Source organism: Triticum dicoccoides, chromosome 4A, assembly GCF_002162155.2.
Source record: "Triticum dicoccoides isolate Atlit2015 ecotype Zavitan chromosome 4A, WEW_v2.0, whole genome shotgun sequence".
Taxonomy (NCBI): Eukaryota; Viridiplantae; Streptophyta; class Magnoliopsida; order Poales; family Poaceae; genus Triticum; species Triticum dicoccoides.
In genome coordinates, this window is record NC_041386.1 from 46,047,017 (window position 1) to 46,063,540 (window position 16,524).

Below are 16,524 nucleotides of genomic sequence, written 5' to 3' on the forward strand. Positions count from 1 at the left end.
GACTGATGATGAAGCCCCTCCCCAGCCATCCTCCTCGCTTGCAGCAGCTGACAATGCCATGGAAGAATCCGATCACGATGACGATGACGACTCTGATGATGAGGATCCAGATGCGACCGAGGAGTCAGAGGAGGACGCCTGAGCTTTGGGACACTAGCTTCGCTCTTTTCCTTTTTGGTGTCTTGATGCCAAAGGGGGAGAGGGTTCTATAGGTCTCGAGGATTTGCATGGGTTTTTCTTTTTCTCGTTTTCTCGTGTTGGTCTTTGTTCGTGGACTTGTTTCGTTCCTTGCTGTGTGTGAGACTTGTTACTCCTGTTACCTTTCCGTTCATCGGTCATTATCGTTATTATTGCACTCTAAGTATTATATTGTCTCTCTTTTTTATGCTTAGAGTGGTGAGTCTATAAAATCTAGGGGGAGTCTAGTCTTGAAAGTGTGCCCATGCTTTCTAACAGCTAGTTCCTATTGGTGCACATATTCAGGGGGAGTTCCGTCTAGATTTCATTGACTTATCTCTTACAAATCATGTTGTTGTCATCATCCACTAAAAAGGGGGAGATTGAAAGGGCATTTCCCTACTTTATGTTTTGGATGATGATGACAACCCTTTGTTGGTCTAATCGTGTGCTATATGTTTCAGGTTCTCGATGCTTAGGCTTACATCGGATTGCTATTGCCTCTCGTAGGGAAAAGATCGAAGACATGTCCTCTACGCTTTTATTTTCTTTGGTCGTAGAGTACCCGTACTATCAAGAGGGAATCCTCATTAGGAAGCTCTGGGGGAATCTTTTCACATACACTTTCCTCACCCCTCATTTGTCTTCCTCAGTTGTGAGAGAGAGTGTTCCCCCTATCTTTCCTTCTGTTTTCTGCTCTTCCCAGCGGTTGTACCGCCCCTGGAGCGGTTGTACCGCTGGACCTTGTCGCTCTCCAGCTTTTATCGAGCGGTTGTACCGCTGCCTCCGGGCGGTGGTACCGCCACCTTGCTCAACAAAGGCTAGGGTGGTGGTTCCGGCCATGCACCGCTCAAGTACCGCTCAAGGTTCTGTTTTGATGCGGTTCTCGGGCGGTGGTGGCCCGGTTGATCCGGTCGATCCTCGTTGACCGGTACCACCGGTGGTCTGAGTGGTTCTTCCGCTCAGAACTTCGCCGTCCAAGAGCTCAATGCCATGCGGTTGTTCCGGTCTTGCACCGCTCAAGTACCGGTCTCGTCTCTGTTCTGAAGCGGTAGTTGTGCGGTGGCTGGGCGGTTGGTCCGGTCATTTTTCTTAACCGGTTCTACCGCCCAGTGGCCCGGTTGTACCGCCTGGTAGGGTTCTGCAGCTACACCGTGAGTCCCGATTGTACCGGGACAAGGACCGGTTGTACCGCTGCGGGGCTGAAAATGCAGCAACGGCTAGATTTTTAGGGTTGCTATATAAGAGTGTTTCTCCCACCTACCACTCTCACCTTTGACCTCTCTCACTCCACCATTAATGCACTTCAAGCTCTCTTGCCCGATCTCTCTCTCTCTAGCCACTCAAACTTGTTGATTTGCTAGGGATTGAAGGAGGAGACCTAGATCTACACTTCCACCAAAGGATATTTGCTTCCCCCATACTTTCTTGTGTGGATTTTGTTACTCTTGGGTGTTTGAGCACCCTAGACGGTTGAGGTCACCTTGGAGCCATATTCCATTGTGGTGAAGCTTCGTGGTTTCGTTGGGAGCCTCCAATTAAGTTGTGGAGAGAGCCCCAACCTTGTTTGTAAAGGTTCGGTCACCGCCTTCAAGGGCACCAGTAGTGGAATCACAGCATCTCACATTGTGTGAGGGCGTGAGGAGAATACGGTGGCCCTAGTGGCTTCTTGGGGAGCATTGTGCCTCCACACCGCTCCAACGGAGATGTACTTCCTCTCAAAGGGAAGGAACTTTGGCAACACATCCTCGTCTCCACCGTCTCCACTCTTGGTTATCTCGTGCCTTTACTTGAGCAAGCTTATTTGTATCATATCACTTGCTTGCTTGTGTTCCTATCCTTGTTGCATCATATAGGTTGCTCACCTAGTTGCATATCTAGACAACCTACTTTGATGCAAAGTTTAAATTGTTAAAGAAAAGCTAAAAATTGTTAGTTGCCTATTCACCCCCCCCCTCTAGTCAACCATATCGATCCTTTCAACACCTAAGATACCAAACTTGGGATGTTTTGAAAGGAATTGGATCTTTGAGCAATCTCCCGTGGGTTTGCATAGGGGATTTCAATGAGGTGCTACGTCCAGAGGAACAAGAAGGTATTGGAGAAAGGAGCAATGCACAGATTCAGGGTTTTCGGGAGGCGGTGGATGTATGCATGTTGATGGATATTGGCTATCAAGGACGTTTTTGGACTTATGAAAAGAAGGTGGCCGGAGGGAGCTATACTCGGGTAAGGTTGGACAGGGCAATAGCCACTACTGAATGGAGCGAGAGGTACCCGGATGCCCATCTTAAGCATCTGATAGCGGCTACTTCTGATCATTGTCCTATCTTGCTGAATTTCAATGGAACTCGCCCTCCAGATCAGAAGAAAAATTTCAAATATGAAGTAATGTGGGAGACCCATGAAACATGGTCAGAGACCATATCGTCAAGTTGGGCAGGGGGAGGCCCGATAGCAAGCATGGATGAGTTGCGGACAAAGCTGAGAAGAATATCGAATGAGCTAGGGGCGTGGAACAGGAATACTTTCGGCTCTGTGAGGAAAGAAATAAAGAATTTGAAGCATGAATTGGAACGTTTACGTAGTGATCCAACCAGGTCTGCACCATCCCATGTGGAACTCAAAATCAATGAGAAACTTATTGAGCTTTACCATAGGGAAGAGTTGATGTGGAGGCAACGATCAAGGCTGGAGTGGCTTTTGGCCGGAGATAAAAAATACCCGGTTTTTTCATCTACGGGCAAGCCAGAGACAGAAGAGGAATATGATCAAGGCTCTTGCTGATTCATTAAGAGTGGTGACAGAGGAACCGGGCACCTTAAAAGCACTTGTAACAGATTTTTACAAGAGTTTATATACATCGGAAGGAGTGTCAGGGATGGAGGAAGTATTATCAAAGGTTCCAACTAAAGTAACAGAGGAGATGAATGCCATGTTACTTGCACCATACACAAAGGACGAGGTAAAAACTGCTCTCTTCCAGATGGTTCCAACAAAAGCACCGGGACCGGATGGTTTTCCAGCACACTTCTATCAAAGGCATTGGGACATTTGTGCGGATGAGGTGACGAATGCGGTTTTGAGAATTGTAAAAGGGGAGGAAGGAGCTGAATGTGTCAACGATATGGTTTTGGTGCTCATCCCAAAGGTTTTGAACCCAACCCAACTCTCTCAATTTCGTCCGATCAGTTTATGTAACGTTATCTATAAAATTGCGTCCAAAGTGGTTGCCAACAGGCTAAAGAGAATTCTTCCCGACATCATATCTGAAGAGCAGTCAGCGTTTGTTCCGGGAAGGTTAATCACAGACAATATCATTTGTGCTTATGAGTGTTTGCACTTCATGAAGAGAAGCAAGGCCAAATCAAATAGCTACTGCGCCCTAAAGCTTGACATGATGAAAGCTTATGACCGAATGGAGTGGCCTTATCTCAAGGCTATGATGGAAAAGTTGGGCTTTGCACAATCATGGATACAGGTAGTAATGAACATGGTGCAGTCTGTCAAGTTCTCAGTTCTTTTTAATGGTGAAAAGTTAGAACAATTTGAACCCACTCGAGGTATCCGACAGGGAGAGCCTATCTCTCCTTACCTTTTCTTGATTGCGGCAGAGGGCCTTTCGTGCCTACTAAAATCGAGTTCTAAGTCGACTAGTCTGGAAGGGATCAAGGTGGCACCAACAGCTCCGGCTGTGAACCATCTCCTTTTCGCGGACGACAGCCTGCTGCTTTTTAAGTCAAGTGTTGAGGGAGCCGTGACAGTGTCAAACCTATTGGAGACGTATTGCAAAGCTTCGGGGCAAAGAATAAATAATGAAAAGTCATCCATCTTTTTCAGCAAGGGGTGTCCTCAGGTGATGAGGGATAACATAAAACAAATTTTGAACGTGCACAATGAGTCTTTGAGTGATAGGTACCTTGGGATGCCTACTGATGTGGGTCAATCAAAAATGGGCACGTTCAAATACTTGAGAGACAGAGCATGGGAGAAAGTCAGAGGGTGGATGGAGAAACTATTGTCTGCAGCTGGTAAGGAGGTGCTTATCAAGTCAGTAGCCCAAGCCATCCCAGTTTACTCTATGGCCTGTTTCAGATTACCCCGAGGTTTGTGTGAAAATATTACCTCATTAATCAGGCAATTTTGGTGGGGAAGCAAGCAAGGAAGGAGGAAGCCAGCATGGGTAGCATGGGATGTTATGACTCAACCAAAATACATGGGAGGTATGGGTTTTAGAGATATTGAAATTTTCAACCTTGCTTTGTTGGCCCGCCAAGCTTGGAGGTTAATGGATGATCCGAATTCTTTAAGTGCAAGAATACTCAAGGCTGCATATTTCCCGACTTGTTTTTTCCTGGAAGCACAAATAGGGAATCGCCCCTCGCAAATCTGGCGAGCTGTCATTGATGGAAGGGACATATTAAGGCAAGGGCTCATCCGGCGAGTCGGAGATGGAAGTACCATAGAGATTTGGGAGACAAACTAGATACCTAGGGTTGGTCCGTTGCGCCCCATAACAACCATATCAGACAACCCTCCGGTGTTGGTGTCTGAACTGATTGATGAAACGACAGTGACGTGGAGAGAAGAGCTAATAAGAGCAAACTTTATATCTTTTGGTGCTGACGCTATTATGTCTATCCCGCTGTGCACAAGGTTTATTGATGATTTTTGGGCATGGGAGGCCGAGAGAAACGGGAGATTCAAAGTAAGATCATGTTATCGGATGGTCATGAACAAAAAATATCTTAGAGAGAACTGGATAGAGGAAAATGCAGGAGCATCAGATTTGAGCACGAGCAGCAAAGCATGGAAGGATCTTTGGCACACTAAAGTCCCAGCAAAACTGAGGGTTTTCTTATGGAGACTTGCGCAACATTCCATGCCATCCATGGATGTCCTGCATCATTGCAACATGTCGACCACGCACCTCTGCGCTCTGCGGTTGTGCTGATTCATGAAGGCATGCTCTTTTTTGACTGCACCATGTCACGTTGTATCTGGTCGCTGTCAGATGTTTCATTGGTTGAACGAGTAAGCGTGAACATGGATACGAACACCCGGAATTGGCTCTTTGCAATGCATGATCACCTGCCACAAAATGAGTTTGTTCTTTTGGCTGTAACCCTTTGGTTAGTATGGAAGGCGAGACGTAAAGCAATATATGAAAGAATTTTTCAAAGTCCAGACTCAACACATCAGTTTATTCTAGCCTATCTGAGGGACCTTGAAACACTTGAGGAGGTAGGAAGTAAACAACCAGAGAGGCGACAATGCAGACCCAGTCAATGGATCAAACCTCCTGACGAAATGTTTAAGTTCAATGTAGATGCTGCAGTACCACAAAGCCGATCGCGCGGCATAGCAGTAGCTATATGTCGTGACCAGGATGGGAATTTTCAGGGGGCATCCGCGCTAGTGGTGAAAGGAGTTTTTGATCCTCCAACAGTTGAGGCTCTTGCTATCCGGGAAGCGTTGGCACTTGCTGCAGATCTGAATATACAGAGTGCACATATAGCTTCAGATTGCAGGACTGTGGTAGATGATATTAAGAAAAGGAACCCGGCTAGCTATGGGGCGATCCTACATTAAATAATAGATCAGAGCTCTTCTATAAGTAGATGTAGCTTTGTGCATGAGTTTAGGAGCTCGAACTTCGAGGCTCACAATCTAGCGAAGCATTGTTTAAAGTTAGGGGTGGGCCGCCATGTTTGGTTAGGTCACCCTGGTAATCTCTCTTTTGTATCTCTGAACATCGTTTTGGTCTAAATAAAGCTTCGGGGGATTGTCTCAAAAAAAGACTGTAGCGTTTCAAGTACTGTAGCGATATCAGTTACTTCAGCCCCACTAGTAAGCTTGCACATGCAACGCACGTTCCAAACGTTGATCTTACTAAATAGTAAGCGTCCAAGTGCCTGGTGTTTTATCAATCAAGAGATATGAACCGGATGGATGCCGGAGGCTCCTCAGCGATTTGAGCTTCTCGGCCGTCCGATCGTTTTCTTGATTGCGTTCTGGCCGTTGGATCTCGGGCTCGGTCGTCGTGGGCCGTCGGATATTTACCGGATCGTTGTGAGCCGTTAGATAAAATTCAGTGTGCCCCGGTCGTGCCACCGCGCATAATTCCAGCGCCCCCACGAGGGCATTTTCGTCATTTCACCTGGTGGGAGAAATGCCCAATAGCGCTGAGGTGAGTCCGTGGACAGCGAGCACCGGATCGTTCCCCTCCCCCTCCCGCTCGCTCGCTCTCCTCTCCTCCCCGCCCCCTTCCTCGAAACCCTAGCCGCCGCTACCCATCGCGCCCTACAGCGCCGCCGCTCTCGCGACGCCGTCGCTGCTCTCCTCTCCCTCTCTCCGACCCGAGCCGCCGCCCTCCTCTGCGTCTCCGACCTCCTCCCCATGGGATTGCAACAGATCCCCCCAGCAATGACGACGAGCAGCAGCGGAGGAAGGACGAGGAGCACGACGGCGGCGGCGGGGAGCAGCAGCAGCAGGCCAAGGCGGCGCTGCCCTTCTCCGTCATGTGCGTGCGGATCTCTCGCAACACCTACCCCAACCTCCACGCCCTCCGCAACGCCTCCCACGTTGGTCTCACCGACGCCCCACATGTCAAGATCTCCGAGGGCGACTTCGGACACATCCTTGACGACGTGCCCCACCTCGCTGACTACTACGTTCCGGTGAGCAGCCCCCCTCCCCCTAACCTGCTCCTCCTCACTCGACCGCGAGTCATGGTTCACTGTGACCTGCGGGTGCCATCATTTCAGCTCGTGGTGATTGGTTTTGTGCGGTGCAGCTTTAGCTAAGTGACTGTCAGTACGAGCGAAATGATCCGACGCTGATTTGGCTGGAAACGTGACCGCGATGTGTGCGGGGTTTGGTCGATTTGGGATTTCTGTTGTTGAGCCACGAATACAGAGTGCTTAATGTCATCTCAATTTTTCTTACGTTCCAGCTCCACTATTAGTGTTGTTAAGCTGCTGAGAATAGAAAGCAATGTAGCAGGAATACAGAAGTTGAGGTTTTCATTGCTTTGGTCATACAATTTTTTAAACTATATACTAGAAGAACAGGGTACTCATTCCTGCCTTCTAAGAAACTATGTAATTGACTGCTAATGTTGGTTGTAATACATTGCTAGACACAGAGTTGTACATTTTTCAGTTAGGTTTTTGCAAATCAAACTATATTCAACAAGGCATCTCTCCTTTTGAAACACGAACACTCAGCCAGGGTACGCTACGCCCCTCTCATGTTCCTTTCATTTTTTCCTTAGTTGGGTTCAGAGATCATTGCACAATAAAACTGATCGATAACATTTTCATTGTGGTTCTCTAATCTTTTGAACTTGTTAGAAGTTTTCTAAAATCCAATTGTTTGTTATTTTTGGTGCTTTTCAGGTGACCCATTGCAGTTCAGAGATGGTTTATATGAATTGCTTATGATCTAGGCCGCTACCAAACGCCTCTGGAGAGCAGTATACTATTTCTGCATTTACCAACACGTGAGTCCTTGCTCACATGGATTACATATTCCTATAGAAAATAGATTACTTTGTTAATAGAGTATTAATGAGTCTGGCTAGATTCTTTGCTCACACGGACTAGATATTCCTATAGAGAATAAATTTCTTTGCTAAAAAGTATTGATGAGTATGGCTACAGGAGATAGTGATTCTTTTGTAGCTCTTGATTTTGCTACTTATGCAAGGTTTTTGGCTTTAACCTTTTTTTGGGGGGAAAGATCATCCTTTCTGCACTTTATTCCCTCAAGATAAACTGTGTGATGGGATGAGTATGCATACAACACAACTATTGAACCAATGACCATGCTTGAATATATATTAAATTAGACATATTTTTTTAGTTATGACTTTTTTATCATTCTGAAGGTTCTTTATTCTAAGGTGAAAAGGGATTTTTGATTTTCCTTCTACAATCAAAGTATCGTATCATGATAGTACCTACATGTCATGTTGAATGCTATAAAGAACATGATCAATTGGTTTCACAAGGAGATGAATATGGACTGGTTTAGGAAAAGAAAATATTTTGTACGTATGCATTGGTAATTGTTCCTCAAAAAGATGCTGGTTAAACTGAGTCATGTTTTGTATCTTGGTCTGTACCCTGCCTAATATCCTAATATTGAACGTGAACTTCAGATATGGAGTATTGGTTCTCCTGATCCTAACTTCACATTAGATGGCCACTCAAAAGGTGTGAACCGTGTTGATTACTTCACCGGTGGTGATCGACCATTTTTTATTACTGGATCTGATGATCAGACTGCAAAGGTGTGTCATCTGCAATGAATTGTGCTATTGTGAGGGTATATTGGGATTGATCTGACTTATTACTCAATTTGTTGGATCAGGTTTGAGATTACCAAACCAAGAGATGTGTTCAAACACTTGAAGGACATGCACACAATGTGTCTGCTGTCTGTTTCCATCTAGAACTACCTATTATAATTACTGGCTCAAAGGATGTCACAGTTCGCTTGTGGCACTCTACAACCTACAGGTACTCTCTCTCTCATACTATGATATTGCTTGGGGATGATACTAGCAGTGCACTCTCCGAAAACCAGCTTTGTTTTACTAAAATCTATTTACTTACACACAAATACAGTTACTGGCCGAAGTTTTTTTCTTCTACATGTTTTTTGTTTGCAATAATAGTAATATCTTCTGCACTGGACTATACACATTCGTTATTTCCCAACTCATGCCAGTTTATTTCTTTAAATTGGCAGTGTAGATAGTGCCTTGTTCATGAATCATGAGCAAGAATGTGGTCTATTCTTAATTCTTCCATTTCTCCCAAGCATTTAATTATTTCTTTTCTTGTAGAACAAGTGAATAACACTTTGCTTGATGCACTTACAGGCTTGAGAACACTCTATGGTCTTGAGCGAGTTTGGGCTTTAGGATACATGAAGGGGTCAAGAAGGTAATGAATATTTTGCTCTTCCTCTATTTCAGTTCTATGGTAATATGGTCAATGTGAAGGGCCAATACACGAATATGTCTTCTCATCTGCTACTGAAGCTCCACACGCACTAACAATCCATTTTCTTTTTCTGCGACACAATTTCCTATATTGTGACAACATTGTGTATCTGCTAAACTGTTTCTCCCAAAAAAATCTTCATTAAAAATGCATAGTTCATGCTTTTATTTATTGTTCTTTCCTTTCAAGTTAAGGTAGTGATATATGATATTTTAATTTTTATAGGATTGTGATTGGATATGATTTAGGGAAAATTATGATAAAAATTGGCCGTGAAGTTCCAGTTGCTAGCATGGACAATAGTGAAAAAATCCTATGGGCAAAACATAACGAAATCCAAACTGTTAGTATCAAGACTGTTGGTGCAGGCAATGAGGTTCTTCTTCTTTGCCATGTTAAATGTGCAGGATTGTGAGTTACTTTTGGTGTAACCACATTTTTACATTTAGATATCCTATTATTTCCGGCATTTACAGTTGCTGCGGTATAATAAAGCTCTTCTACTGAAGTGAAATGCATAAGTTCATGATTAGTATTAGCACAATATGGAATTGAGTGTTGGTTTTGAATTAAATTTCGATGGTTTAAAGAAGTGCGCATGAGGTTGTTATGACTTATGGATAAACACGTCATACGTGCCTTGATATTTTTGCACGTTGCCTTTACATGAAACTTTAGGAGATAGGCTCCTCTAGGATTTATATAGTTTCATTCTCTCAGTAGGTTAAGCTGATTTGCCTTGTCGCCTGTTCTTTCTTCCTCTACGTTTGTCTGTTCTTCCTTGATTTGGATCTGGTTTGTTTGCAGGTCTGTCGTTAGTTTAGCTGCTACGTCGGATCTGATGCTGTTTTCCCGATATATAGGTATGCATCCATTCTGCTCCCTTTCTAGGCCGCCGTCTACCGCATATATTTGATTTTACCTTTGATTTGCTGCAGATTTGTTTGTTGCCTCTTGTTTCACGTTCTTCCGGTCGATCGCTTGCTCGATCTGTGCCTGGACATCATCTCCATGTCGCGGCTTCGTGAACGGATCTTCAGGTCGACCACTCTTCTCCTCCTCCTTACTCCTCTTTTTCCCTAGGTTGGTGTTTGTACATCGTGGCGCTTTTCTCCCCACTTGATACAAGAACGATTGTATAATTTCTTTCTATGCACTTCATCAAGCACATAATTTAACTAAAACTTGTGGTTTGTTATGGGGCCTGCATTTGTAATGGTTCATTAAGGTATCTTCAGTATTTTTTGTTTCTTTCCCTGTTTTGTCTTTCCCTGTTTTGTCATCTTTAGTATTTTTTGTTTCTTCATACGTGCATTTTTATCGTCCCAACAATCCACTGGCCTGACGGGCACGCCAAGGCACACATTTAATTATCAGAAGATGGTTCTGTTTTTATGGGGCCTGCATTTGTAATGGTTCATTAAGGTCACCATTGAGCCGCCTTCTGTACTTTAGAGGCGTATTGTGCGGCTACACGTTTGTGTTTTTTTATCCATTCACCCATTGCAATGTAAATTCAAGTTCTTGGATTTTTATTTCTTGTTTCTTCTTTTTGGTGAGCGAGTTGGCTAATTGAGCTATTTTCCTCTTGGTTTGTTGCAGCAATTGGGAAGGATCGTCCTGTATTATCTATCATGGTTATTAGCTAGCAAGAGTGATGCCACAAGTGGATCTGCCCAGTAAATTTGTTAATTACTTCCTTGCAAGAATGAGTTGAGTTTGGTTTCTAATCCCTCAAGTCTATTCAAGATTGCCCATTTTTTAGTTACATACAAATATGCACCTTGATTGCTATGCATAATCACGTAGGTAATTCCATCTCTTTTTGTTGATGCTTTATCCTGCTTGGATCATATATGCTTCTGTATAACACTGATTGAGGTGGACAATTATAAATTTACTACACGCATATAAGCTTTCTATACATAGATAACTAGAGCATTATAAAGTAGTGTGTCATGTTCTAATTATAAATGAAGAGAAAGTTAAGAACTTTGTAATTACATAGTAATCATGGCTAGATCGTAGAAGTTAGAGATGTACAAATGATTGATTAAAAATATATATTTATATTTGCAACAACACAATGGATCATGCCAGGTAAATATTTTTGTAGAATATAAGTCAGGTTTAGAACTTTTGACCACGACAGCTGAAAAACCAAAGTAAATCCATCGTATATATTCAGTATAATGTATATTTAGATATTCATGGCGCTGCATAAGCTTAATTAAGTTCCCTGGGAGCACTAGTTGCTCGTGTATACATGTATTTCTTGATTCTAATAAGATGCAGTCAATCTTTGAAAATACAGTAAGCACCTGTCATGAAATTTAGAACTGGCGTGATGTGTCTCTATGTTAATAACTATCATGCTTGCGTAGCTGGTTGATTTATTTGATTATAATCAAATTGGACCGTCATAATTTTAAGATCGTGATTATTCAGATGAAAAATGATCAAAGAAATACATGTACCAAAGTCACATCTGTTTAGATCATGATTAGGCATACAATTGCTCCTTCAAATTATTGTGATATTGTAGTGCTCTTTAGTATTATGTATTGTGGTGCTGCACCTCCTTTTCTCTTCTTTCCTGGACATATACTCTGCACGGGAAGTTACCTATTGCCCGCTACACCTTTCTATGAACTTTTGTTAATAATCTTCCTATAATTATAAGAAAAAAAATGCATAAATGTATATAGCTTTGCACCAGGACACTTTACTTTTGCTATGACTTGTCATTTTTGTGAGCTGCAGACGATTTTGGCATTGATGTTCTCATGCAAGTCATCTTATCTTTGCAAGCCTACTGATAGAATACACTCAAGATAGGACACCACATGTCACTCCTATGTTTATAAGCTTATAGAACCAAACATTTTCATTATCTTTGGAACTTATATTGTCATAATATTAACTTGTGCAGCAGAGTTTTAAAATCAGAATGGGGCAATAAATGTGTCCACTATGACAAAGTGAAGACAAAACGAATGCATCGAGTTACTAATGCAGTGGTTTTCAAGGTTGGACATTGATATCAACTATGATTATTTAATAGAGAAATTCTGTTCATATGAAGCGAAAGAAAAGCATGCAGTACCTTACATTGACAGTGATTATTAGGCCATTGTGGTACTTCAAATTCTGATAAAGAATATATATCATGACCGAGATTTGGGATTTGGAGAATCTCAATTCTGATATGTACATGCATCTCCTTTTATTTTGTCACGCTATTGAATGTTCTGATATGGGACTACTTACTCTGTATATCTCTTATATATAATAAAATTGTCTATATGTAAAGTTTTCCTATTTTAATTCTATTATGTTGATGACGAATGGTTCTGGAATTTGGAGATTAACATTTCATAATCTCATGTGCTAAATTGGATGCTACCTTGCTTCCAGCTTTTATAATCTCATGAGCCTGTTGAACTCAATGATGTTATTCTTCTGGACAGAGTAAATGTTTCTTCTTAATCTTGAACACTATAATCGGTTGCTCTGTTACATGTGTTAAACTTGCCTTCATACTAATGCATCATGTCGTTTGATCTTCCACGGCTTACAATATCGTTGGGTCCGGCACCCTCACGCCAAGACGCATATTCTTATTCTTTATGTGCCAAGATGCACCTTTATTTGCCAATATCGTTGCAGGATTTAGCTACAGATAATCATTAATCAACTAATGTAATTTCTTTGCCAAGTTGTAGTTAGAGTTAAATGTGCCACTGGTTATTTTATATCATTTATTTATTCTTATTCTTCTAAATGAAATAGGAGATTTGTTGGTGCTCCATTAACTAAATATCACTGACAAAATGTTGTTCTCATTTCAGTTGAGAGAAAAGTTGCATACTTTGTGAACCAATTGGAGATTCATGTTGTTTCCCTAGATATTGTGTAGTTAGAGTTGATGTCACTGTTTATTTTATATCATTTGTTACTATTCTTTAATCGCCAAATCATATAGGAGATTTTGTTGGTGCCCAATTAACCTAATGTTACTGACAAAACTGACAAAATGTTGTTCTTATTTCAATTTGAGCGCAAATTGCATGCTATATAAACTAACGGGAGATTTCTGTTGTTACCAGAATATTGTAGGAAGGGTGGACTATGAAGGGAAACACTGGTGTTCTAAGATAGATGTTCTGTGTTTGAGATCTTGCCTTGGTAGCTGGATGCCTTGGTGCAAGACATTCAAGGTAAGATTGATCCCCTGTACCCATGAGTTCACTTCTCATGTAGAGTTAATAGTCCTGTTATTTTTCTATACACTATGGCAGAGTAGAGATATATTGTGTATGCCAACATGTATGTAAGAGTAATAGTAATATGATACTTCTGATTGTAGATCCAAGGTTTTAAACCGACAAAAAATGCTATGAGTTCTCATATCAAATTTTTATGCCAGATGTGCATGCTCAAAGATTTTGGTCGGCAACTTATAGTGTGTATCAAAGGATTCTGAAAAAATAAGGTTGAGTTGTTATTGGACATTGGACCTTTATATCTTTTGCATGACATTTTATTTACTACTTGAGCTCTGTATTTTTCCTGTGCATATCTTTGTGCTAAAAAATGCATTTCTGTTAAATAGTAATTCCTAACTAATTGTTTCTGATAAACAACGATGCCTTCCTTACACAGGTTGTTTGATGCGTTCGTGCTCGTCGGCGGGACGGTGCAAGGCGCAACTCCAACGCGGTTCCTCGCCGGTTGGACGGCGTTCAGGCGCAACCCCGGCGCGCACTGAGTACTGCCTCGGCTACAGCCTCCCTCGGTGAGGTCCATCTTCCTCCCGCTCCTCTGCTTCGGCTACTGTATGGGACATTGCCATGGCTATATTGATGTGGTGCTTGTCTGGTTGATGCTCTATGCCCTACTCATGCATCGGTTCCTACTTGAGCTCTGTACTTGTGGATCCATGCCATTTTAGGGTTTGCAGGCTGTTGTTCATGTTTAGTTGCTATCATAGGAGCTAATGTGATGCTCTGGTTTACATGTGGATGCCCTGGTCCTATAGCTATGCTCCTGGATTTGCTAGATTGATCAGTGGCATTCGTGCTAGGGCGATGATGATTAATCGTGGCTGAAATAAGTGTGCCTTTGAGCAATCGTGGCACCTGTGCGTATCAGGTTGGATCCTCCCTCTTGTCTCTAGAATCCTTTTTGATCCTGTGATACTTGTTGTTGTCCTTGGATGGTCATTCTTGTTGAGTGATAACCAGGGCAGCTCCACTGTATGAACAGATTGATCTGGTGATAAGAGATGACGGGGGTACGTTATATGATCGAGGAAAGGTGAATCTGAGCCCGCTATGCATCCCCTTGTTAGAGTCTGAACCGAAATGGAGCTCTCCCGTACGTTTCCCTTTGTTAGAGTCTGAACCGAAATGGAGCTCTCCCGTGCGTTTGGATTCTGGACCGTCGGATCGAAATCTCCTCGCGATACAGGCCGTCGGATCTCGATCTAAATCGCTGTGGGTCGTTGGATATTTACTGATCAACTTCGGTCGTCGGATAAAATTCCAATGGCAACAGAATGTAAATATCATGCCCCCGCCAGGGCATCTGGGTCATTTTGCTTGGGGAGGGGTATAAAATGACCGCGGCTTCCTGCGATGAAAACCTAGCTGCCGCCTCCTCTCTCACTCGCTCTTGCAGCTCCCTCCCTCCCTCCCACGCAGGTGGTTCCCATGGCGATGGCGGCAGCGGCCACGGAGGAGGGCGGCATATCAGCGGCGCCGGCAATGGTGTCCGTGCTGGCTATGCAATGAATCCTGAACCATTTTTTATTTGTATTTAAAGTTATTGCTTATTTATGCTCAAGTGGTGTTCGTGCTACGGCGGTGATGATTACCTTGGCTGGAATTAGTGTGCCTTTGAGCAATCGAGGCACCAGTGGGTATCAAGTTGGATCCTCCCTCTTGTCTCTAGAATCCTTTTTGATCATGTGATACTTGTTGTTGTCCTTGGATGGTCATTCTTGTTGAGTGATAACCAGGGCAGCTCTACTGTATAAACAGATCGATCTGATAATAAGAGATGATGGGGGTAGGTTATATGATCGAGGAAAGGCAAATCTGAGCCCACTATGCAATAAAACTGCAACTACCTCCCCTAATGTGTGTAATATTGAAGGAAAAAAAGAACTTTTCATGTCTTGCTACTTTAAAATTCCAAAAGGTTCATTCTTCTTTTGTTGGTTACTTAACCATGTTTTTTGTTTTGCTTTGGTTCTGGTTGAGATACTAAAGGTTGTTTATATATGAAAAGAACAGACACTTATAGTTTTGTATGCCTCAACTGTAGCTTAGGATCCAGTGTTGTAGTGCTTTGCCTAATTAAAAAAACTATAATCAATAATAGTCATTCTTTCCTTGTGATTTGAACTCTGAGAGGGCCATTGATTCTTGATCTTAAGGTGACCCCATTTTTCTATGCCTCATGCTCATGCTGCTCTATGTTTCTTTTTAAAAATTCTTGCTTGCATTTTGGGTTGGTTTTCTGCTCTATGTTCCCTTTTAGTGTTTCTTTCCGTTGTTGCTGCACTCCCTTTTCTGTATACTACTTGATCTTTTTGTATCTCATTCTGCCGCTTCTTGGTTATTAGATGCTTTGAGTTTGAGTGGCTTGAAGATACAGATTACACAATGTTTTGTTCTGTCATATGCCATCTTGATACGGATACAATGTTAGCTTTTGATATGAGCTAGAATTATGTTGCCCCACCAGCCTGAAAATGTGATAAATAAAAGCCTACAATGCTCGTTTATTTGTATTTACAGGCTTCGTTGTGTAGATAATTTACTCTTTGTTCCATAGGATCACATTTGGTAGTGGTGTGACCTGAACCTTGATGCTTTCTTCTTGCTGCTGCTGCTGTATTCTGTAATGGAACTGTTAGATAAGGTAGTTAACTGTCTAGCCGTAGGTCTTAGTAGTGCAGATTCATTTTCTTTTCTAGGGTGTGCAGAACAAAATCAGGAGATGGTAGTAACTGGCAGCTACTTCTGAGTACAAATTTTGCTTTTCTAGATTATCATATTCCTTTTGTTTCTCATAATGAAGCCGCCGGGCAGTGCTCCAATATTGTATTACTGGGCAGTGCACGCCGTTGCCACCAGTTGCGCCTTGCGCGGCCGAGGGGCGCCAGCCGCAGGTGCTCGATGCGGCGCTCCCCTGTCACTCCTTCTGCGACCGCTGTAGGTGTTCCTCGGTCGTTCTTCGTCCTCCATTGGCAGGAGGGGCTCGGCTGCAGTTCTGCTACAGTCAATCTCTCTCTCTCTCTCTCTCTCTCTCTCTCTCTCTCTCT

The 16,524-nt window shown here is 42.8% G+C and overlaps 3 long non-coding RNA genes across 4 annotated transcripts; all 3 read left to right on the forward strand.

Moving 5' to 3' along the window:
• The first annotated feature begins 6,777 nt into the window (after positions 1-6,777).
• On the forward strand, positions 6,778-8,658 carry LOC119288651. The gene is made up of 3 exons (XR_005141237.1): positions 6,778-6,857; positions 8,342-8,473; positions 8,554-8,658. It is a non-coding gene; the product is annotated as an uncharacterized LOC119288651 (long non-coding RNA).
• Positions 8,659-10,785: 2,127 nt separating this feature from the next.
• On the forward strand, positions 10,786-12,503 carry LOC119288652. Of its 2 annotated transcripts, none has more exons than XR_005141238.1 (2): positions 10,786-10,903; positions 12,124-12,503. It is a non-coding gene; the product is annotated as an uncharacterized LOC119288652 (long non-coding RNA). The 2 variants fall into 2 exon arrangements; XR_005141239.1 differs by having other exon boundaries at positions 10,792-10,996.
• A 770-nt stretch (positions 12,504-13,273) lies between these two features.
• On the forward strand, positions 13,274-14,541 carry LOC119288653. The gene is made up of 3 exons (XR_005141240.1): positions 13,274-13,411; positions 13,857-14,345; positions 14,460-14,541. It is a non-coding gene; the product is annotated as an uncharacterized LOC119288653 (long non-coding RNA).
• Positions 14,542-16,524: the final 1,983 nt, after the last annotated feature.